At 43.3% G+C, this 23,973-nt stretch overlaps 1 protein-coding gene across 1 annotated transcript in view; it reads left to right on the top strand.

Annotated features, from left to right (window-relative positions):
• The window catches only part of COL23A1 (collagen, type XXIII, alpha 1), a 544,452-nt gene that overhangs the window by 227,649 nt on the left and 292,830 nt on the right, over nucleotides 1-23,973 (top strand). The window lies entirely within an intron of this gene.

Raw genomic sequence — 23,973 nt, forward strand, 5'->3', positions numbered from 1 at the left:
TACATGGAGGGGATTATAACCATTGTAATGAAACGAAGTATATGATTTGTTGAATGTAAAACTGAAGATCTGCCCTGTAAACTTTCACTCAATTCACAACAAAAACTTAAAACTTAAAAAGTAAATTAAATGACCCCTTTGTTAAGTTGTAACAACAAAAACATATTTTGTAAGTCCAGCTTATATCTATCAATATGCCTACAGACTAAGATGCTATGCAAATTTACATTTGAACTTTCCAATGGGCTCCAGTCACTTGTTATTATCACCAACTGCAGGGTCACTTCAAATCACGTGGTTCCACCTGCCACTGTCTTTGTTGATGCTGGTGTTTTTAAAGTCACTGATTTTGCCAAGACTTTTGGTGTCTCAGCTATCATATTGTAAATAGCATTGGTGAGCCTTTATCAATAACATTTTTGAAAATAAAGTAGTAATTAAAGGAAAAGGAGAAAAAAATTAAGACTTCTGCTCAGTTACTAATAATATTGTAAAATAATGTTATTATTTTACAACAATAATTCAATATTGTAAAAAGTAATTCAAGATTTTGAAACAATTTTGTGGTTAGTATTCATATAATCTAAGAAATATAACATGTAAACAATTTTCAGTTGTAAATTGTAAGTTGTAAATACCACATTCTATTATTAAAATTGGTAGTCAACATTACTAAGGGTTCTATATGGTCTGGTATGGGAGAAGGTCCAAGGGGGCCAGGAGTGACACCATGAGTTATTGCCCTGGGTGACACCAACCCTGCTACATTTTAACAAGATTCCCGGGTGACTCTTAAATATAAGTCTCTTGTTAAAATGTAGATTCGGTATATCTGGGATTGGTTGTTGCTGATAGGTGCCGTCAAGTTGGTTCCGACTCACAGTGACCCCGTATAGGGTTTCTGAGGAGCAGCTGATGAGTTTGAACCTCCAACCTTGCAGTTCAAACTGACCTTGTGGTCCAGAGCACTATCTTGCATCACCATACCAGGACTTGGAAATGCAAATTTTCTGCAAGGGTTGAACCAGAATGAATGAGTTTGAAGCCCTGGTTCGGATTCAATAGTCAATTCTGAGCAGATGCTTCCAGTGTGAGCATTTCGTCAGAATGTTCTTGATCCCTTGCCGTTTCAGAAGCAGACCAAGACTCTTTTTTTTCCCTCTTTCTCTCTCAAATAAATGCACAGATCATTTTTCTGAAGCATTTTATAGTACATGTTGTTAAAAAATAAAACCAGATTCCCATGCACGTGTTCTATAAATCCATCTGGCTTACATAAAATATTTACAAACACGGATGCAGAAGGAATTTAAAGATATTTGTGGGTAAGGAACTGGCATATTAGTTATATGTTGTCTACTCTGTGGTTTCCACAGCGTATGTATACATAAACATGATCAGATATATATGATGAACTGCGTGCTGAAAGGTAAAACAATGTTTTTCGCCAGGGTCCTAGATTGTACTAGAAAGCTCATTTATGCATAGTTTTCTTGCCCAAATATTTTCAGATAGAAATTGAATAAACACAATGATTGCTTATACCTTTTTTCCCTCCAGGTGTTTGGCATTTGCGAATTCCTTCCCATGAAACCCAAGTATCCTTTAACTCTTTAGAGCAGTAATTTGAGGAGATCAAGATCATGCTTTATTTTGAAAGTAAAGTTGGACTGTTTCGCAAAGTGCCCTGGCTTATTAAATTCTCAAGGTACTGTTTGTATTATTTGCACTTAATGCCTCAATTTTGAGGTACAGACCAGTGCTGGGGGTCTCAGGGTTGGAGAAGGCACTTGCCTAGCCTCTAGGGAATTAAGAGATGTCTCCAGGCCCAACCAACAGCCCTGAGTAAATGCCAGGTTTGTTCAGTGTGGCACTCAGGGACCTCTGAGCCCACAGTGCCCACATTGACCAGGTCCCCAAGCATCAGCAGCCCAGGATGCCCAGCCAGACCCATCACATCATCCATCTCCCCCAAGTCTGGGCACTGGGTCCAATCTCCAGGTGCCTTCCAGAACTAGGTGGGCTTCAAGGCTTACGGAATGGGGAGGGAACAGGAACTGGGTCTGATGGAGACTTAGGGCTGGCCCCTTCCTGGAGTTGAGCCTCAGAGAGACCAGATGAGGGGTGAGGCATAATGGTGCTATGGCTGTGGGGATGCAGTTGGGACACTGAGTACCCTCAGGGCCTGAATTCAGAATGAAGAGCAGGACCAGGGCCATAGATTTGGAAGCTGGATTCATCTCTGGACAGGGCAACAGAAGACAAGCCACAGGTCCTGCTGAGTAGGCAATATCCAGGACTCAGTTGTAGTCTACCAGGGAAATTAAGGAAGGAGCCAGGTAAGCCCTCCCCTCCCCTTCCCACTGGACAGCCATTCTTCCACTAGCAGCCATTGATTGTAAGGCTCTGCCTGGGTAGGAGGATGCAGCAGAGAGGGGAGGAATCTGGTCCCTTTGTGCTCATTCTTTTGTAAGTTCCGCCCCTGCCTTAGGTTGTCTGCTTGTGGGAGTTGTTTCAAGTAAGGTAGATCATCAAGAGCTAGAACTCTCATTATAATCAGACCCTAGCTCCTTACCCCAGCACCAAACAAGGGCTAAATAAAAAATCAAGTTTGTACTCCACTGAGGTGGAGGCAGGATAGTAAGAGCACAGAACTTGAAGATGGATGTGACTGTTTTCCCCTGCCCCCAATTCCTCATTGTCCTATGAACTCATCAAGGGCAAGGACCATATCCTACGACTAACCAAACCAATAATAAAATAGAGACAGCATATTCTGTGCTTTGTGACAGGCATTGTGCTAGGTAGTTCCCACACACAATCTGATTCATTCCTCAGTGACAAGCACAGGAAGTTGGTTGGGGTGGGGAAAGCTTCCCCAGACCCATCCCTAAAATATACCATTTAAGTAAAAACAGTGCCCTGCCAGGCAACTGCAGCTTCAAAAGAAGCTTCCCACCTCACTTCACGGAAACCAGATTGCCTCTACTAAACTCTTCTTTATCGGAAATTCGGGAACTACCGGGAAGCCTATAAGTTCTTATTATTATCCCATTTTATAGACGAGGAAAGTGAGTCTAAAAGAGAAGAAAGGACTCGCCCACAGTCATAGGATACAGCCAAAACTAGGGCTCCGACTAGTCAGTAGCCACGAGCACATGGTTTGAATTCCAGTGCCAGGCTGCTTTCTGAAACCCATTCTCCACTGAACACCCAGCTGGTGATGTTTACTGAGTTGAAGGTTGAAGTTGAAAACTTTGACATCCATAGTACATTAAAGATCACTTCCGACCCTAATGGATAAACCATGCCCCCTGGACTCATAGTTACAAATGGCAAAATCAGAGCAAACTTTGTCCAAAGAGGCAATAATTCTGCTGAGTTCTTGTGCTGACTCAATTCACCACTTTCCATTTTATCTGATAATTTAAAAGAGAGCAGAAAAGAAAAAAATTATTTTTTTTCTGACTAATAGCGACCCTGTATAGAGTTTCCAAGGAGTAGCTGGTAGGTTTGAACCACCGACCTCATGGTTCACACTCCAGTGCTTATCCTGCTGCGCCACACCAGGAGTCTATATATATCTCCATTAAAACAACAACAACAACAAACAAACCAGTTGTTATCATCTATCTATCTATCTATATCTATCTATCTAATCTATATCTATAGCTACATCTATCTATCTATCTATATGTATATGTATATGTATATCTATATCTATATCTATATCTATAGATATTGTTGTTAAGTGCCATCGAGTTCATTCCAACCCATAGCAACTCTGTATAGGGTTTCCAAGGAGCAGCTGGTAAGCTTGAACCACCAACCTTGTAATTCAAGCGACTTTGCTGTCTGAAGCATTAACTCACAGCACCACACCAGGACTCGTATCTGTATCTTTATATAAACTCCTGTTGTGGAGTAAAGCACTGGACTGAAAGGTCAGTTTGAACCACAAGGTCATTGGTTCAAACTCACTAGTTGCTCCTTAGAAACCCTATGCAGGGTTGCTATGAGTTGGAACCAATTTGATGGCACTTAACACACACATACACATATATATGTGTATACATATTTATACACACACACAGGGGTCTAGGACTTGAGGATCTGGTTTCAGAAATAGAAAGGTTACTTTATTAGCTGTCACAGAAATTTCTTTGTGACCCCAGAGTAATTTCCCCAGAGAGAGGCAAATCTCCAGGAGCAGAGAATAGATGGAAAGATTATTGCTTTCCCTACTGGGCAAACAGCATCTATATCCGGTGCAGTGCACAGTCTGGATTGGTGCCCAGCCCCGTCCCAGTCCTCTAAAATGGCAGAGACTCCTGAGAAAGGCTGCTGTCAGCCAGCAGTCACAGCCAGGTCAGTGCTAGGGTGCCCTGCGTGGGGTCACCCTGTGGGTGCCAAGACAGACATGGTTAGCTGAGTGGGGCCACACTGTAGTGCAGAAAGGAGTTGTTGCCTTTTGTGAGGGACAGAAACTTTGAAAGATTTCAGACCTGGGTTTGAACCCCACTTCTCTTACATTCCATCTATGTGGTCTTGAGGAAATGAATTGTCCTCTTCTCCCCAGTCAGCGCTGTCCTCCAGTCCCCCACATTATGGGGGAAGACACCAGGCTCAGAGATATGACATCCCTGCTTCAGGCACACTACCTTAAAGTGACAGAACCCAAAACCTCTGAGGACAGACGCAGGCCTTTCACCTACCTCGCTGCCGTTTTGGGGGACTATGCCACTTGGAAAAAGCATATCCTCAAGACGCAACCACAGAGCCCTGTACCTGACCCTGCCATCTATTGGTTGTGTGACCTTAGATGCACTGCTTAATCTCTCTGAGCTATGATTTTCCTCATCTTTAAATGGAGATGAGGAGTCCCTGGGTGACATAAATGGTTGAGCTCTTGGCTATTACCTGAAAGTTTGACAGTTCAAACCCACCCAGAAGCACTTCAGAAGAAAGGACTGATAATCTACTTCTGAAACATCAACATTGAAAATCCTAAGGAGCAGTGTTCTACTTTGACTCAAATGGGTTCATCATGAGTCAGAATTGACTCGATGATAACAACTGACTTGTTTTAATGGAGATGAAAATAGCACCTGTGTCTTGGGAAGTGTTGTGAGCCTTGTGGGTGGATCTCATTTAGCCAGGGCCTTTGGGGTGTGGGGTGTGGTGGTCTTTAGGATTTGAATCAACAGGATTGACTGGTGGTAAAGAAAGCTCTGGAAATAGGGATTATAGTGACCAGTGCTAAGAAGGTAAGAGTCCCAGTGGGTCAGCAGAGTGACTGGAAATGGGAATCTGTGTCTAGGACTGCATTGGCAGAGCAGGAAAAAAGCCTAGTGGTTAAGACTTGAGCCTAGTACTCATAGTTGCCAAGCAAGGTGCTCATTCTCATTTGTCCACTGAGTGAATGAACCCTTGCTCTCCCCACCCCCCAGAACACTGGTTTGGAGACTCTTCCTTTGCCTGAGTTCTTCTCTCCACTCTGCCCAGCATCCTATCCCTCCTTCTTGGCACAGATCTCCTTGTTGTTGTTGTTGTAACTAGGTACAAATCTACAAATCCACCTCCCGGTGTTTGAAAGACTTTGCTGCCCTAAGTCTGCCTTTCCCCAACTTTTCTCTGTGTAAAGAACTCCTCGGGCTATGCTTGCTAGGCTCTTAGGTCTACTGACTTCAGCCAGTGGGAGCTCTAGTGGAGAGGAAAGGAAGGGAGGAAGAGAGAAACCAGGGGAGTTTTCCTCTTCCCTTTCTGCTGAGGACCACATTGTCTGCCACGGTTCCAGCTTCTGTTGGGTGATTAGCCCCTGGACATGGAGTCCTTTTGTCCCTTCAGCCCATGGTTGGTAGTAGGTAGCCTCTTCCTGTAAATAACCTTTGGGCTATTTTAAACGCCCATTGTTGGGCTTCTCAGCTCCAATACCTGTGTAACCAACTCACTGCATTAAATTCCCTCTGCTATAAATACTTGTGGTTTCTCTTTTCTTAGTTAGACCCTGTCTACATAAATTAATGGAAAGACATTTTATTCCTGAAGCTTTCCAAAGAAAAGTATTCTAGAAGTTGCTTTGAAAGATTCTTCAATGGTTCATTGAAGTCCTAAAAGATTCAAGGAACCAAACCACTAGTGTTTTTGTTTTGTTTTTATTCCAGGACCTTCTTAAAAGGATGGTGCAAAAGCCCTTCTTTTTCAGGATAAATTTTTAACTTGTTAAATTTCTAATCAGGACTTGTAAATCTTTTTGCATGTATTTTTGGTTGATATCTGTTCTCTACCTGTAGAAAGTCTTAGTAAAAGTGAAAGATCTCTCTCTCTCTCTCACACACACACACACACACACACACACACACCACTCTATGATAAGTCTGCCTAACCAAAGTCATTTGGTCTTTTGTAAAGTAAAATATTTAGTTGGGCTCAAATGTAACAATTTTGAGGATGATGCAGAACCAGACAGTGTTTCATTCTGTTGTTCACAGGGTCTGTATGAGGTGGAACTGACTCGACGGCACCTAACACCAACACATTTAAAATAACACATTTAGTAATTTTAAACAACAAATTTAATATCTTAATCATCTAGGCGTCAGGAGTCTGAAATGAGTCTTCTTGTTGTTCTTAGGTGCTGTGGAGTCAGTTCTGATTCGTAGTGGCCCTATCTACAACAGAGTTACGTAACTGCCTGGTCCTGTGTCATCCTTACAATCAGTGCTGTGCTTGAGCCCATTGCTGTAGTCACTGTGTCAGTCCACCTCATTGGAGGTCTTGCTCTTTTTGGCTGACTCTCCATGTCACCAAACATGGTGTCCTTCTCTGAACTGATAGCATATCCAAATATGTGAGAGGGAGGCTCACCAGCTTCTATTCTAAGGAGTATTCTGCCTGTACTTCTTCAGAAACAGATTTATCTATTCTTCTGGCTGTCCGTGTTACAAGAATATTATATTTTCAATATTCTTCACCAACACCATTATTCAAAGATAACAATTTTTCTTCAGTCTTTCTTATTCATTGTCCAGCTGTCACCTGCATGTGAGGCAATTGGATGCTTGAGCAAGGCACACCTTTGTCCTTAGTGACACATTTACTGTATAAAACTTTAAAAAGGTCTTTTGCAACAGATTTGCTAAATGTAATATATCACTTTATTTAAACAGATTTGCCCAATACAATATATCACTTGATTTGTTGACTGCTGCTTTCATGAGGGTTGACTGTGGATCCAAGTAAAGTGAAATCCTTGGCCAGTCCAATATTTTTCTCCACTGAGCGTGATTTTGGTAATTGGTCCAGTTGTGAAGATTTTTTTTTCTTTATGTTGAGGTGTAATCCATCCTGAAGGCTGTAGTCTTTGATCTTCATCAGTTAAGCGCTTCACTTTCAGCAAACAAGGTTATATCATCTGCATATTTATTACAGGTTGTTAATGAATCTTCCCTCAATCCAGATGCTGTATTCTTCTTCATATATAGTACAGCTATTCAGATTATTTGCTCAGCATACAGATTAAATAAGTATGGTAAAAGGATACAACCCTGACGCACACCTTTCCAGATTTTAAATTATGCAATATCCCCTTATTCTGTTCAAAAGATTGCGTCTTGGGCTGCATACAGGTTCTGCGTGAGCACAGTGAACTGTTCTGTAATTCCTGTTCTCCACAATGTTATCTGTAATTTGTTATGAAGCACACATATCTTTCTGGCATCCTCTGTTTTTAGCCAAGCTCCTTCCAGCATTGATATCCCTTGTTCCATATCCTGTGCTGAATATTGCTTAAATTTCTGGCAGTTCCCTGTCAGTGTACTGCTGCAACTGTTTTTTACTTATCTTCAGCAAAATTTTACTTTTGTGTGATATTAATGATTTTGTTCAATAATTTCTACATTTGGTTGGGTTACCTTTCTTTGGAATGGGCACAAGTATGGATCTCTTCCAGCTGGTTTACCAGGTAGCCGTCTTCCAAATTTATTGAAATTAATGAGCAGGTGTTTGCAGTATTGCATTTGTTTGTTGAAAAGTCTCAAATGATTGATTCCTGAAGACTAGTTTGTTTGTCATTAACTTCAGTATAGCTTGGACTTCTTACAGTACCATCTGTTCTTGATCATATGCTACCATCTGATTTGGTAGACCAATTCCTTTTGGTACATTGACTGTGTGTATTCCTTTCATCCTTTTATGCTTCCTGTGTTGTTCAATACTTTGCCCAAAGAATCCTTTAATGTTTCAACTCAAGGCTTGAATTTTTTTTTCATTACTTTTAGCTTAAGAAATACTAAGCATGTTCTTTCCTTTTGGTTTTCTAACTCCAGGCCTTTGCATATTTCACTGTAATACTTTGTTTTCTCAAGCTGCCTTTTGAAATCTTCTGTTCAGCTCTTTTACTTTATACTGTCTTCCATTCACTGTAGCTACTTTATATCCAGTAGCCTGTTTCAGAGTGCCTTCTGACATCCATTTTGTCTTGTCTGTCATTTTAATGACCTTTTGGTTTCTTCATGTATGATACCCTTGATGCCATCCCATAACTCATCTGGTGTTCGGTTATTTGTGTTCAATTTGGTAAGGTGGAGGGTCAGAGAAAAAGAGGAAGACCCCTAGTGAGATGGATTGGCAAAATGACAGCATCAGTCGGCTCAAGCATGGCAACAATTCTGAGGTTGGCCCAGGATCAAGCAGTGTTTTGTTCTGCTGTGCATAGGGTCACTATGAGTTGGTACCGACTAGATGGCACCTAACTACAACAACATCATCAAATGTATTCTTGAGATTGCCTCTAAATTCAAATGGAATATACTCAGGTTGTACTTTGGCTCTCATGGACTTGTTTTAAGTGTCTTTAGCTTCAGCTTCAATTTACATATGAGCAATTATTAGTCTGTTCCACAGTCAGTCCCTGGCCCTATTTTGACTGATGATATTGAGCTTCTCGATCATCTCTCTCCACAGATGTAGTCAATTTGATTCCTGTGTATTCCATCTGGTGAGGCCCATATGTGTAGTTGTCATTTATGGTGTTGAAAACAATATTTCTAATGAATAAGTCAGTGGTCTTGCAAAACTCTATCATGTAATCTCTGGCATTGTTTCTATTATCAAGTATTTTCCAACTACTGAGCTGCCCTCTTTGTTTCCAAAGTTCATATTTCAATCACCAGTGATTATCAATGCATCTTGATTCTATGTTTGATAAATTTCAGACGTAGAAGTTGCTAAAAGTCTTCAGTTTCTTCATCTTTGGTGTTAGTGATTAGTGTGTAAATTTGAATAATAATCATATTAATGTATCTTCCTTGCAGGCATATGGCTATTATCCTATCACTGACAGCCTTTTACTTTAGGATAGATCTTAAAATGCTCTTTTTGACAGTGACTATGACACCATTCCTCTTGAATTTCCCATCATAGTAGACCATTGTTGTTATTGTCATTAAGTGCCATTGAGTCTATTTTAACTCATTTCTGAGGAGTGGCTGGTGGGTTTGAACCATTAACTCTATGGTTAGCAGTCCAGTGCTTATCTTACAGTGCCATACCAGGACTCCATAGCAGTATTGTTAGGTTGATTTTGGCTCATAGCAAACCAGGATTTCTGGTGAGCTGCTAGTGGGTTTGAACCACTATCCTTGTGGCTAGTAGTCCAGTGCTTATCCTACAGCACCACATCAGGACTCCATATGACTGTGCAATTCACAGTGGCCATTTCCAGTCCATTTCAGTTCACTAATGTGTAGGATATCTATCTTCAAATTTTCTATTTCATTTTTGACAACTTGCAATTTTCCTAGATTCATACCTCATGCAATCTTAGTTTGAAATTAAAACAAAATATTTTATTGAAGGAATAAATACATTTTGCTAAATGGAATCCATACATCATCTTATGATAAATTCACTAATGCCCTCTCTTATAAGAAAAGCAATCCATTTTTATTTGGTAAAGCAAACAATGGAAGCCAGTTTTACATCAAGAGAGCAGTGTAGAGAAAGGGAAGAAACGTACAAGGATTTGTCAAACCACAAAATTCTTAACCCCAATTCCTAGCAAAACATTAATTCCTCATCTTCTGATACTGCTTGACTAAGGCAGCATTTCTACAGGACACTATGTAAACATTCTGATGTGGGAGTCTTGTGATTGAGTGCAGATCAGGTCCATTGTAACTGAAGTCCTTGAAATGGGAAACTGATTTGGTTAAGAAGAAGAGAAGGCTGAATCAACCCTAATCTGAAGCCTTTAAAATGTAAAACATTGTTCACCTGGCTAAGGGTGAGTGAGGATTGCTTAGACAAATGCACCTGGTGTTTCAAGGAGCCGTTAAGATAGCAAGTTTAACAATCCTTCAACAACAGGTTAGAAAGCCTGAGTCTTTTCCTCTTTGTTATTCAAACAGTAACATTTTGACAAAGAAAAATGAGGCTGAATGGCTTTCTTTAGAGAGTAGAAATGAAAACTTTAACCTGATTAAAAATGGAAAGTCCTGGTGTGGCTGTGGCGCTGCGGTTAATGAGTTGAACTGCAAGGTTGGTTTGAACCTCAAGGTCAGCAGTCCAAACTCACCAGTCACTAAGAGTGTAGGAACTGACTCCACAGCACTTAACAACAACAGTTGAAAATGGGGTTTGTGTTTAAGTCTCAAATTACCCTTTTCAGATATGCCATCGCTGTTGTGCCATAGAGTTGATTCTGAACCATAGCAATCCTATAAACAACAGAACAGTCATGTGCCATCCTCACTATTGTTACTACACTTGAACCTATTGCTGCTGCCACTTTGCCAATCCATCTCATTAGGTGTCTTCCTCTTTTTTTGCTGACCCTCCACTTTACCAAGCATGCTGTCCTTTTCCAAGGAATGGTCCTTCTGAAGTATGAGAGAAGTCTGGCCATCCAGGCTTCTAAGGAGCATTCTGGCTGTACTTCTTACAACACAGATTTGTTTGTTCTACTGTCAGTCCATGGTACTCTCAATATTCTCCTCCAACATTGTAACTCAAATACATCAATTCTTCTATGGTCTTCCTTATTCATTGTCCAACTTTCACATGCATATGAGGCTATTAAAAATATCATGGCTTGGATCAGGTGCACCTTAGTTCTCAAACTAATATCTTTGCTTTTAAACACCTTTAAAGAGGTCTTGTGCAGCAGATTTGCCTATTACAATATGTCGTTTGGTTTCTTGACTGCTGTTTCTTGACAACATCCATGAGTGTTGATTGTAATTCCAAGCAAAATATGAAGCCTTTAACAACATCAATCTTTTCTCCATTTTTCATAATCTTATTTATGGGCCCAGTGGTGAGGATTTTTGTTTTCTTGACATTGAGGTGCAACGCATAGTAAAGACTATAATCTTTGATCCTCATCAACAAGTATTTTAAGTCCTCTTCACTTTCAGCAAGCAAGGTTCCATCATCTGCATATCGTAGGTTATTAATCAGTCTTCCTCCCAGCCTGATGCCATGTTCTTCTTCATATAATCCAGTTTCTCATATTATTTGCTCAGTATACAGATTGAATAAATATGGTGAAAGAATACAGCCCTGGTACATACCTTCCCTGGTTTTAAACCATCCAGTGTTCCCTTATGCTGTTTGAATGACTACCTCTTGGTCTGTTTATAGGTTTCTTGGTTTTTCTAAGGTTCACCACCACCAATATTTCTAAGTTGCATTCCATGGTCCAATTTTTAGTGGATATTTGCAAGGTTTTTTTTCTCATTTTAAGTTATGCTATGTCAGAAAATAAAAGCTCGGAAAGTTTTACTCCATCCATGCCATTAAGGTCAACTCTACTTTGCTCCTGAAAAGATTTAAGCCTTGGAATCCTTATACAACAGGGTGGGGGAAACTTTTATCTGCCAAAATTTATAACACATTCATGTGCCATACAAAACTATCAACTTAAATATTAGCCTGCTATATTTGGTCAAATATTTAATTAACTCACTGGTGTGGCACTATAGGATAAGCACTGGACCCCCAAGGTCGGTTTGCATTCAGGGCCAGCGGTTCAAACTCATCAGGGTCACTGAGTGTGAGTTGGAATTGCATTGATGGCACTTAACAACAACAACAGTGTGATGTGAGGTTGCCTTGGCGTGGCCAGATCAAATGATTTTGCAGGCCCTCAATAGAGAAAAGATTGAAGTTGTCAAGGACTTCGTTCTTCTTGGATCAACTTCAACGCTCACGGAAGCAGCAGTCAAGAAATCAAACGACGTATTGCATTAGGCAAATCTGCTGCACAAGACCTTTTTAAAGTACTGAAGAGCAAAGATATCACTTTGAGGACTAAGGTGCTCCTGACCCAAGCCATGGTGTTTTCAATAACTTCATATGCATATGAAAGCTGGACAGTGAATAAGGAAGACTGTAGAAGAATTTATGTTTTTGAGTTATGGTGTTGGAGGAGGATATTCAAAGTGCCATTGGCTGCCAAAAGAACCAACAGATCTGTTTTGGAAGAAGTGCAGCCAGAGTGCTCCTTGGTGGTCAAGATGGCCAAACTTCGTCTCTCATACTTCGGACATATTGTCAGGAGGGACTAGTTGCTGGAGAAGGATATCATGGTTGGTAAGGTGAAGGGTGAGAAAAAAAGAGGAAGACCCCCAACGAGCTGCATTGACCAAGTGGCAGCAACAATGGACTCAAGCATGGCAACAATAGTGAAGTTGGCCCAAGATCGGGCAGTGTTTCATTCTGCTAGGCAAAGGGTCGCCATGAGTCAGTACTGACTCGATGGTATCTAACAACAACAACAATATATATGGCCATCAGGCCAGGTGTTCCCCACCCATGCTATCCAGGATCTCTATGAGTCAAAACCTGCTACACAACACTCAGTAACAACAGCAACTTTGAGGTGGCAACTCCTCCCCAGTCTTACTTTGAGTGCCTTTCAAACTGAGGTGCTCATCTTCTGGCAGAATATCAGACAATGTTCTGCTGCTAACCGTAAGGTTTTCACTGGCCAGTTTTTTTAGAAGTATATCCCCACCAAGCCTTTCTTCATAGTCTGTCTTAGTCTGGAGGCTCTGCTGAACCCTGTGTGAGCAATCACATGGGTGATCCAGTTGGTAGTTAAACTGGTGCTACAACTTCCAGCAGCACAGAACAACAAACTGACAGACAAGTGGTGGGAATAAGTTTTAGGAGGCTAAAAAGCAAGGGGTTAGCTTGTTCTTTCTGGATAGTTCAGAGGAGACTCCATTCCTTGCCCCTTTCAATCTCTGGTGGATACCAACACTCCTGGGCATAAAGGAGGAGAAGTCCAGAGCTGAGCAGCCTCAGAGAAATAGATGTTGTGGTTGCTAGCTGCCATTGAGTCAGCCCATGTCACCCCAGGCACAATGGAACAAAATACTGCCCAGCTATGTGCCTTCCCCACAATCAATTGAGCCTCAGATATTGCAATCCCCTGGGCTTTCACTGGCTGATTTTGGTGAGTCAATCACCAGGCCTTTCTTCCTTCTTCATCTTAGTCTAGAATTTCTGCTGACACCTGTTCATTGTCATAGCAGCACACAAGCCTCCAGTGACAGGTGGGTGGTGGCTATCCTTGAACAGCATTGACCAACTCAGTTCTATCATTAACATTCACCTTTTATGAAAAAACGATTTTTCCTGTTGCCTCCAGGTCCAATTTTGCTCTTTCCAGGGGATTGTGAACCCCAGGAGTGAAGTTGTGTAACCAGGAACATTCAGGTCCTTGGGAAATCAGAATCTGCTTCTGGGATTCTTGGCACAAGCATCAGAATCCAAGGGGGCCTTGGTGAGGTCACCTATGAGACTTTGTTAATCGCTTGCATAGAAGAAATTCCTCATGTGGTGTAATCTCGTATTCCCAGCAGGAGGAACATTAAGACATGGGCTCTCAGAAGACAGGAAATGAATGTGCAGCCAAGATAATGCAGCCCATTCTGAATTAAGTGCCTTAAGTTCAGGCTTAAGGTCTCAAAAATGACAATTTCACTCATAAGTATTTAATGCTCTTAAGATTCAGTCTGGAGGCAGACTAATAAATACCCATGTGCCTTTCTGGGTGGACCAGAGGGAAAGGAGTATCTGGCTGGTCAGCCTCACCTCCCTGACTGAACAACACACCTGCAGGAGGCCCTGAAGAGGGGAACACTGACTTTAGAGACTGCCTGGACTAGGAGCATGGAAAGGCAGTCTGGCAGAGGGAACAGCACAGTTATAGGAACAGAATTGTGATAGAGCTCTAGCTATGCCTGCGGGGAATAGAGAAGAGGGTGGAGAGTTAAAACCAGGCTATCAGTGGGAGAGAAAGTGGAAGAGAGGAAGTAGAATTACACACACTGTCAGATCCTCTGAAACTTCAATGTTACCCAGTAGGTACTGGGAGCATGGAAGAGGGGAGCAGGGAAAGAGGAACAGAGTCCAAGTTAAGTAGGACTGATATCCGTGCTGAAAACAGACTTAGAGAGACAGTGGGGAGGCTTTGCAGTGTCCAGCAAGAGACCCCAAGGCCTCACCAGGAAGGCCGGGATGAGGGTGGAACTCTGAGGATCCTCAGCATGGATGCCTGCGGTCTGGATTAGCTCAAATCAAGAAGACAGAACAATTCTGTCTGGAGATGGGGTGCACTGCTGAGGAGGGAATAAGAGTTTACTCTTAGGGAGGTTTTGTCGTGAGAGGTATCGTGAGAAGCTCAGACCCCAGTCCTTCCCTGGGCACCTTGAATGACTCATTGCCCCTCCTGAGGCTCATGTTCCCCAACCATCAGAGAGGCAGTAACCATCACACAAGGCTGTTAGGAGAGGTCCACACCCAACCAGTTGCCATCTCATCAATTCTGAGTCTTAGTGATGCCGTTGTGTACAGAGTAGAAATACTCCACAGTGTTTTCAAGGCTATAACCTTTCAAAAGCAGATCACCAGGCCTTTCTTCTGAGGCACCTGTAGGTGAGTTCAACCACCAGCCTTTGAGTTAATAGTTGAACATTTAACTGGTACACCACCCAGAGACTCCATTAGGAAGGTTACTACAATTGAAATGCCTCAAGTGCCCTGCACACTGCTGCTATACCAACAAAATGACTTGGCCCTTCTGCTCTCTCTCCTCTCATAGCCCAGTATAGGGAGTGAAGGTATAAGAAGGAAAGGATGAGGTGGCTTCAAAAAGGCTATGGAAAAATTCCGTTATCTTTTCATTCTGTTTTCCACAAACTTTTTTAAGCCCACTCATAATTCCATGTCTCTGGATCCCAGGCCTGTGGTGCAAGGTGGGATCGAGAAGGGTCAAGTCCCAGACCTGTGAGAGTTGGCTGAGCAGCTTCACTAACACAGCAGTCACCCACCTCAGTCCTACAATCTGGAGTATCTGCAGCAAGGAGCTCAGGAGCTCCCGGCTTTTGTGTCTACCACCCCCATCTTGGCAGCCCAGGTATTAAGATCCTGATGCTTGTCCAGTTCAGGAACCAGATTGTTGTTGTTAAGTACCGTCAAGTCGACTCCAACTCATAGCCACCCTGTATAGGGTTTCCGAGGAACAGCTGGTGAGCTTGAATCGCCAGCCTTGCAGTTTAAAGCAACTTTGCAGTCTAGCGCATTAACCCACAGCACCACACCAGGACTCCAAAAAAAAATTACCACAGAGTTCTGGAGAAGTAGGAGATGTCCTGTCCCTAACCCCAACTTACAGCCCAGGCGCTGACATAATGGGGTCAGGGGAAATAGCTAGTGTCCTGATCAAGGGGCTGAAGAGGTTTGGACACTGGGTAGAAGCCTCAGAGTTCCAAGCGACTGTCCCAGAGGCCAGGCTGTGAAGCCCAGCAGCGTGTCCAGAAAGCAGAACTCAGGCCAGGGTAGGCAGCAGCTCAGGTACAGTCTCTTAGCTGTCATCACAAAGCACCCCAAGAAATGAGGAGAGGCCCTGGAGGCTATTCCTTGCTCCTTGCCCCAACCAAGGGGTGGCCAGAGGTCACTGAGCTTGAGGTGTAGAGATTCCAACCTTCAAGGGGCACGGTGCTGAGGCTTCAGACTGTAAATCTGAACCAACCCCTCCCTCCCAAGAGAAACTTTGCATTCATGGTTTCTGCCCAGAAACAACAGAAATGTATGTTCAGCTTTTATTCGATGGCACCGTGTAATTAGGTTAAATTGTTTTAAGTTTCTGGAAAAAAATAGCAAGAAGCCTGTAGGCTTGTGGGACTGGTCCTTTCCTATCCCTGTGGTGTCCAGCTGGTGGAGGACATGGTTTTTGTTTTAGATTGTGGTAAATATATATAACAGAACAGCCACCAATTCAATGGTTTCTATATGCACAGTTGTTCCACTAGAGAAAGATGAGGCTTTCTGCTCCCGTAAAGATCTACAGCCTCGGAAACCCTGTATAAGGTCACTCTAAGTCAGAACCGACTCCACAGCACATAACCACCACCACCATATGGACAATTCAGTGACATTGATCATGTTGATCGGGGTGTGCCACCATTCTCTTTTCTAAGTTATTCCATCCCCATTAACAGAAGCTCAGTACCCACTAAGCAATGACTCTCCCTTCTGTCTCCCTGCCACACCTGGTAGCCACTCATAAGCTCAGGGGTCTATGTATTTGTCTATCCTAGGTACTTCATGTAAGTAGGATCATGCAATATTTGTCCTTTTACAACTGACGTGTTTCATTCAGCATAATGCTTTCCAGGAGTCTTGGTGTGGCATTGTAGCATAAGCGCTAGACTGCTAACCTTGAGGTCTGCTGATGGGCACGTGGGTCATTTCCACCTTGTGTTTGTTGTTAGTCATGCTGCTATGAACATAGGTGCACAAGCATCTTTTGGGTATAGACTTTGGGGTCTAGAACTAGTAATGGAATCCCTTAGACATTGTGTAATTCTATGTTTACCTTTTTGAGGAATTGCCACACTGTTTCCAGCTGGTAGAGGTTTTTAACAAAAAAAGTGTCTGTGATGTTTTCTGATCTGCAATAACTTCTTTTTCATCCTTCTCCCTTCCGTTTAAATGGCAAAACAACTGGTGCAGTGGTCTTTCAGATTCTGCAAGGATGCATGGCCATCCTAGACTGTAGCCTCAGAGGCTTCCTGAGGGATGTCAGCTTGGGAAGCCAGAGGTTTCTCTCCCAGGCCAGGCCTCAAGAAGCAGGCAGCAGGATGCTTAGTCACATCAGGTGTCACGATTCTAGGAACTTCTGATCCCTCTTCCTCCTCTTCCGTCTGAATCTGAGTCAACTGAGAATGATGGGCTTCTGGTGGGGCAGAATGCCAGCTTTGTTCTGGATTGGCTGGGCGGAAACAAGGGCTGTGACTTGGCGCCGTATGGGTTTCCTGGTACTCCTTACTTTCTGAGTTGAGACTGTGGGATCCCCTGAGGGTGGCACAAAAATGCCACCTAGGCAGCCATTGGGGGGCCCTCGCTGCCTGCACTTGAGAACCCATGTGCCCACCTGGTGGAGAGATGGGCCAGGGTGACTGAATCCTGACCACCACTGAGAGGGTTCCAGTCAAGGGATTGGAGAAGGCAGCCAGTGGCTTCCCAAAACTTGCTGTCAGAGCCAAGGCAGATAAATAGGGAGAGAGTCTCTCTCACAAGGACTCTGCCTGTGGGAATTCTCAGGAGACTTGATGAATAAGAAGGTGAATATTTATACCGGAGTGGGCACTTGGGTATGACTAAGAAACAGATCATTCTCGTACCCATTTACATACCACAAATTGCTTATATAGTTCATCATAAGAGAAAGGTAATACTGTATAAAGCTTATTTGGTATTGCATCAACTTGAATTTATATCTCAGGTGAGCTATTTTGTGTCTCTTGAACCTCTGTCCAACTTACTTCACCTCTCTGAACTTTAGTTTTCTTTCCTATGAAATAGAGATAGGCATGTTGTTCAGAGGGTTACGTGAGAAAACGCAAATCGTTGTGACCTGAACAGAACACTCCATGGTTGGCAATCAGGAGACAGCATGGTTGGCAATTAGGAGACAGTACTAACACCTGCAATGAAGACTGTTCCAGAGCATCTGAAGACCTGGTGGGCTCACTCTTTGCCTGAAATGTACACACAGTATTTGACCCACTCATGATGCGATTTTTAATTGAGTAAAATTTGCATCAAAATCTGGATTTTGGACTTTTGTCTTAACATCAGAAACTCTTGACAGTACTCTGCCTGTCTGTATCTGTCCATGGTGGTGACTGGCTGGAGCAGGACGTCTCCTCCTTGCCACAGTCCTCACCACTCCCTACTGCCATAGTACCAGATCTGCCATCCATTTAATGAGTTTGCCTTGCCTTCTCAACAAACTTTGCATTGATCCTTCCCATACCTGCCTTACTTGCTCCTCATAAGCTCTTAGGGTGTCAGAGCCATTCACAGTAGGTACCCCTGTGGCTGGCTAATGAAGCAACGCCTCCTTCTACCCAGTGTGAGGTTCAAGAGGAAAAGACCCTAGATCAAGTCACCATGTCTGAGTACAACCCCCTCATTACCAGCTCTTACCTTGTGCAAATCATTGCTTCTTTACCTAAAACTATAAGGCAGCAGATGATTTACTGAGAATAAAGGTACTCACACCTGAGGGCTGGGGGCCAGGGACGATCTTCAGTGGAAACCTCCCTCTATACTGGTCCCTCTGCCAGGCTGCCCCTCTTCCTGATTTTGACCCCAAGCTCCAGGCAGACTTCAGAGGTTGTGGTGGGGGAGGGGCAGGCATACAAGAAGAGTCTGGAACAAACTCACCTGTGTGGTTGCCAGTTCCTTGGAGATAAGAGCTTTGGGACGTTCACATTCCAACATACAAGCAAGAATGTGAGTATTGATGGGTATGCCATTGTCTGTGGAGCCTGTCCCGGCTTCCCCTCATGGAAGCTTCATTTTGACCCATGGATGACTAGCTCTACAGAAGTGCTCAAAGGCACTCACCTGAGCAGACTCCACCCCCTGCCACAGGAGGGATGTTGGCATAGCTCCTCATCTTTCAGGAAAGGACATCTCCTGCCTAGAGTCCCATTGCAGAAGATGCAGGTCTCCTGAGTAGTGTCCCACAGCTGGCATTCAGTCAACGATTGTTATGATTTTTATCTGGTGCCAAGTTGGCCCCTGACTCATGGTGATCCCATGTACAATAAAATAAAATGCAGGTCCTAAACATCCCCATGAACTGTTACTGATTGAACTGTTGTGATCCACTGACAGATTTTCAAAAGTAGATTGCCAAGTGTTTCTTCCTAGTCCATCTTAGTCTGAAAGCTCTGCTGACACCAGAGAGCATCATAGCAACACACAAGACTCCACTGACAGAGGATGGTGGTAACCACCCTTGAAGTGCATTCACTGGGAATTGAACCTAGATCTCTAGCATGGAAGGCAAGAATTCTACTATAGAAACAACAATTTCCCCAAGGTATGGTGAACTTTGCCCAGCTCCTGGGATATAACTCCTAAGCTCTTGGAATGTGTGCCTGATAGGTGTCTTTGTTGACCTGGGGCCTTGGCTGCCAGATAGTTTCTGCTTACAGTGGATTTTGGAGTGATGATCTTGGGCCATACGGTATCAGCTTGACTTCTGGGGAGGCTGGAAACTGAAATCAGCCATGCAAGTAGTCAGCCACGCTTATGTGACCACCCCCAACAAAACCTCCAGATGCCAAGGCTCTCAGATGAGCTTCCCTGTCTGGCAATACTCTGTATGCTACTATATATCATTGCTGGAAGAAGTAAGCTCTGAAGCTCACTGCTCTCCTGGACTCTATTCTTCTCTTCCTTTTACTGAATCCTTTCCCTAGAATAAGCTGTAACCATGGGATATGCAGGGAGTCCTGGTGTGGCACTGTGGGTTAATGTGCCACACTGCAAAGTCATTTGAACTACAAGGTTGGTGGTTCAAGCTCACCAGTTGCTCCTCAGAAACCCTATACAGGGTCACTATGGGTTGGAACCAACTCGAAGGCACTTTACAACAAAAATAAGAACGAGATAAGCGAAGGACTCTGGTAGCATAGTGGTTACGAGTTGGGCTGCTCATCACACAGTCAGCAGTTCGAAACTACCAGTGGTTCCACAGGAGAAAGATAAGGCTTTCTGCTCCTGTAAAGATTTACAGCCTTGGAAACCCTATATAGGGTCACTATGAGTCAGAACCACCATCACCACCACAAGGTAAGCACTCGACTGCAAGGTCGGTTTGAACTGCAAGGTTGGTGGTTCAAACTCACCAGCCACTCCTTGAAAACCCTGCACACGGTTGCTATGCAACTCAATGGCACTTAACAACAACAATGAGCATAACAGTTTTTCTGAGTTCTGTAAATCCTAATGAAGTATTAAACCCAAGAGTGCTCTTTGGAACTCCTGAAATGCAGCTGGTAAGTAGATGGTAGAGTTAAGACACAAACTCAGGCTGTTCCAGGAATCCTGGGTACTTCCCCTCTATGCACATGGGAGCCAGGGGCAGGCAGGCTAAGTATCTTTACGGGCTGGTCCAGTGGCCAACCTCCCTCTGAGCATCTGAAGACTATGGTTTACTTCTCAGACCATGCAGGAGTGTCCTTAGGGCTGGAGTGAGATGGAGAAGGTAGAGGCATCAGAGGACTTGGCAGAAAATCTGGACAAGGAAACAAGACTTACGTTTAGCAGTCTACTGCTCATCCTACAGTGCCACAATATGTGTGTGTGTGTGTGTGTGTGTGTTGTTGTTGTTAAGTGCTGTTTCATCAATTCCAACGCATAACAACCCTGTAGAAAGTTTCCGAGGAGTGGCTATTGAGTTTGAACCACCGACCTTGCAGTTCAAACAATCTTGAGGTCCAATGCTTACTCTACAGCACCACACCATTCCTTATATTCTTATTGCCATTTCTGATCACAATAAACCAAGTGTCCAATAATGGTGTTGAGGGAAGATCAGGAATGTGAGTCCCATGGTGGCACACCACACCATAAAGAAGAGCAGTGTTTGCCTGAGCGAGCTCACACCTCCAAGACAAGGAGGACCAGGACTGCCCTGCTCAACCAGCTTTCTTGGATGTGAGTGCAGAATGTAATGTGCATGGAGCTTGGCTCTTTGCCTTCTGTTGCCTGTGGTCCTCTGTGGTGGAAGACCCCACCTTCACTGAGCTTTTCGGACATGAATCTAGGATGCTTTTCTAATCGGCGATATCAAAGCATCTTTCCAAATAAAAACTGAGAGCAGATAACAAATTAAACTTAATTGGAAGCATATGTTGATGCTGCATCCAGTTTTCTTTGAAACTGCAGACAGACCCCTGTAATTCAATATTTTGTCTCAGCCCTTCCCCAGCTGCCCCAGATCCAAGCTCTACATTAATTGAGTACCCACTGCATGCCAGGCACAAGCTAGCTGTTTCCATAACTCTCTCTCCTCATTTCATTTCATCTCAGAACAGCCCTATGGTTTAGATATTAATACAGCATCCTCTTCTTAGAGATCAGGCAATCAAAATAAACGGCAAGTTTAGGAAATAGCAACCGTTCATCCAAAACTTTAGACTTTACAAATTGTTTCATACTTTTCTCTTCTGGTTTTCTTAGTAATCCTGCCAGGCAACCTTATTATCTCTGTTTTACTGATCAGAAAGAACAAGTTTCCCCAAAGCATATAATTATTAAGGGGAGATAGACTCAAGCAGAAGTGGATCAGAAACTCATGCCAATGGCAACTAGTTTTAACTGGCTGAATGACCACTCACTGTTGACAATGGAAACTATGATGGGGACCAGAGACTGCTCAGTGATGCCCCCTTCAGTGGCACCTGCCATACCCTAAGTACACTTCTGGACTCAAGACTCCTCAACTTGATTGCCCTTTCTTTCTTGACACTCAGTATCCTTGAATGAGGTGAAGGCCAGAACCCCATTTAGGCTTCCCAAAAAGGCAAGGGTACACTAAGGCATTTACTGAACTGTTGGCATTCATTGCATTCTTGAGATGGTCTGGGTAAGATGGGAGGAGGTATTATTATTTGTCAGCCTTATGGTACAACCAAAATGTTCCTTAGAAGTGAGGCTGGAGAGACTTCGTCTTGCTTACTTTGGTCATCAGGAAACACCATTTGGTAGAAAAGGGCATCACGTTTGATCAAGTGGAGGGCCAGCTGTCTCAGTTTCCGATGGCTGCTGTAATAGAAATACCACAAGTGTGTGGCTTTAAAGAACAGAAATTTATTTTCTCACCCTTTAGAAGACTGTTGTTGTTTTTGTGTGCCATCAGGTCCATTCTGATCCATAATGACAACCCTAATAAACAGAGTACAGCTGTCCCACGGAGTTTTCTAGGCAGGAGGAAATCACTGGGTCTTTGCTCCCACAGAGCCACTGGTGAGTTTAAACTGTTGACTTTTTGGTTAACAGCTGACTGCTTAACCACTGCACCACCAGGGCTCCTAGAAGTCCACAATCAAAGCACCAGCTCTCACAGAAGCAATAGCACTCTCAGCGTGGGGAAGGTTTCTGTCTGAATTTCCATACCTCAGTGTCCTTTGGCTCCTTGGTGGCACCTCACTTGCCGCCTCTTTGAGCTTCTCTTTTCTATACTTATGCTGCTCTTTTGAACTTAGAAGTAATTAAGTTTAGGACACACCCTACATGGATACAGCCTCAGTAACATAACTGAGAGAATCCCATTTCCAAATAGCATCACATCCACCGATACAGAGGTTAGAATTCCAACACGTATTTGGAGGGACACAAGTCAAGCATACACTAGTGAAAATAAAGAAACCCTTCATGGGATGAACTGATACAATTGCCCCAACAGGAAACACAGTAATCAGAACAATGGCTCAGACTTTCTACATTATGTTTCCATGAAGGAGTCCACTGAACAGCAAGAAGCAACAGCAACCATTAACTGCATTTTATGGGTGAGGGGTCTGAAGCTCCCAAGAGAAATATCTTGCAGGGGTGGCCCAGCCAGTAAGTGTCAGAGCCTGTGCCATAATTGTGATGGTTCAGGTTTAATTGAGGAATTTTTATTTTAAGGAAGAATGTAAAGGGCCATGAGTCCTGACCTGGAAAACACTAAAAGACTACAACTGTCCATATATCTTAGTTCTAAGAGTTGCTGGTATCTCTGTTCTGGCCTCAGCTCTGCCCCCCTCTTAGTTCAGCTTCAGAGAAGGTCATTAAGCATTCTGTCTCCAACTGATGTGCTCCTTTTACTGTTCTCCCAGGGCAGCAGCTCAGAGAGCATGCAACTGGGACCCGGATCAAAGAGCTCTCCCTAAATCTCAATGTTCACTGTTCACATCCCAAGCTAGCTAGCATTGAAAATCACATAACATTCAGTGCCCAATGCAACAAAGCGGAGGTTGTGTTTTTAGGTAATAGACTTCATTTTTTTAAAGCAGTGTTAGGGTTACATAAAAACTGTGCAGAAAGTAGACTTCCATATATGGCGACTCCACCCCATCCCTCTACCACTTGTCTGTCAGTTTGTCGTACTGTGGTGGTTTGTGAGTTGCTGTGATTCTGGAAGCTATGCCATGGGTATTTTAAATACCAGCAGGGTCACCCATGGTGGACAGGCTTCAGATGAGCTTCCAAACGAAAACAGACTAGGAAGAAGGAGTGACAAACTACTTCCGAATAGTTAGTCATTGAAAACTTCATGAATAGCAGAGAAGCACTGTCAGATATAGTGCCAAAAAATGAGTCCCTCAGGTAGGAAGGCACTCAAAACACGACTGGGGAAGTGACTCAAAGTAGAGTTGACCAGGATGACGCAAATGGAGTAAAGCCCATGCGAGTAAAGCCCGTGGGACCAAACCTTCATTTTCTGATGGGGTACAACTCAAAATGAAGAGAAACAGCTGTAAACATCCATTACTAATTGGAACATGGACTGTACGAAGTATGCTGTTGTTGTTGTTAAGTGCCTTCGAGTCGATTCCGACCCATAGCGACCCTATATAGGGTTTTTCCAAGGAGCAGCTGTTGAGCTTGAACCAC

This window comes from Chrysochloris asiatica, unplaced genomic scaffold (genome assembly GCF_000296735.1).
Source record: "Chrysochloris asiatica unplaced genomic scaffold, ChrAsi1.0 scaffold00242, whole genome shotgun sequence".
NCBI classification, from domain to species: domain Eukaryota; kingdom Metazoa; phylum Chordata; class Mammalia; order Afrosoricida; family Chrysochloridae; genus Chrysochloris; species Chrysochloris asiatica.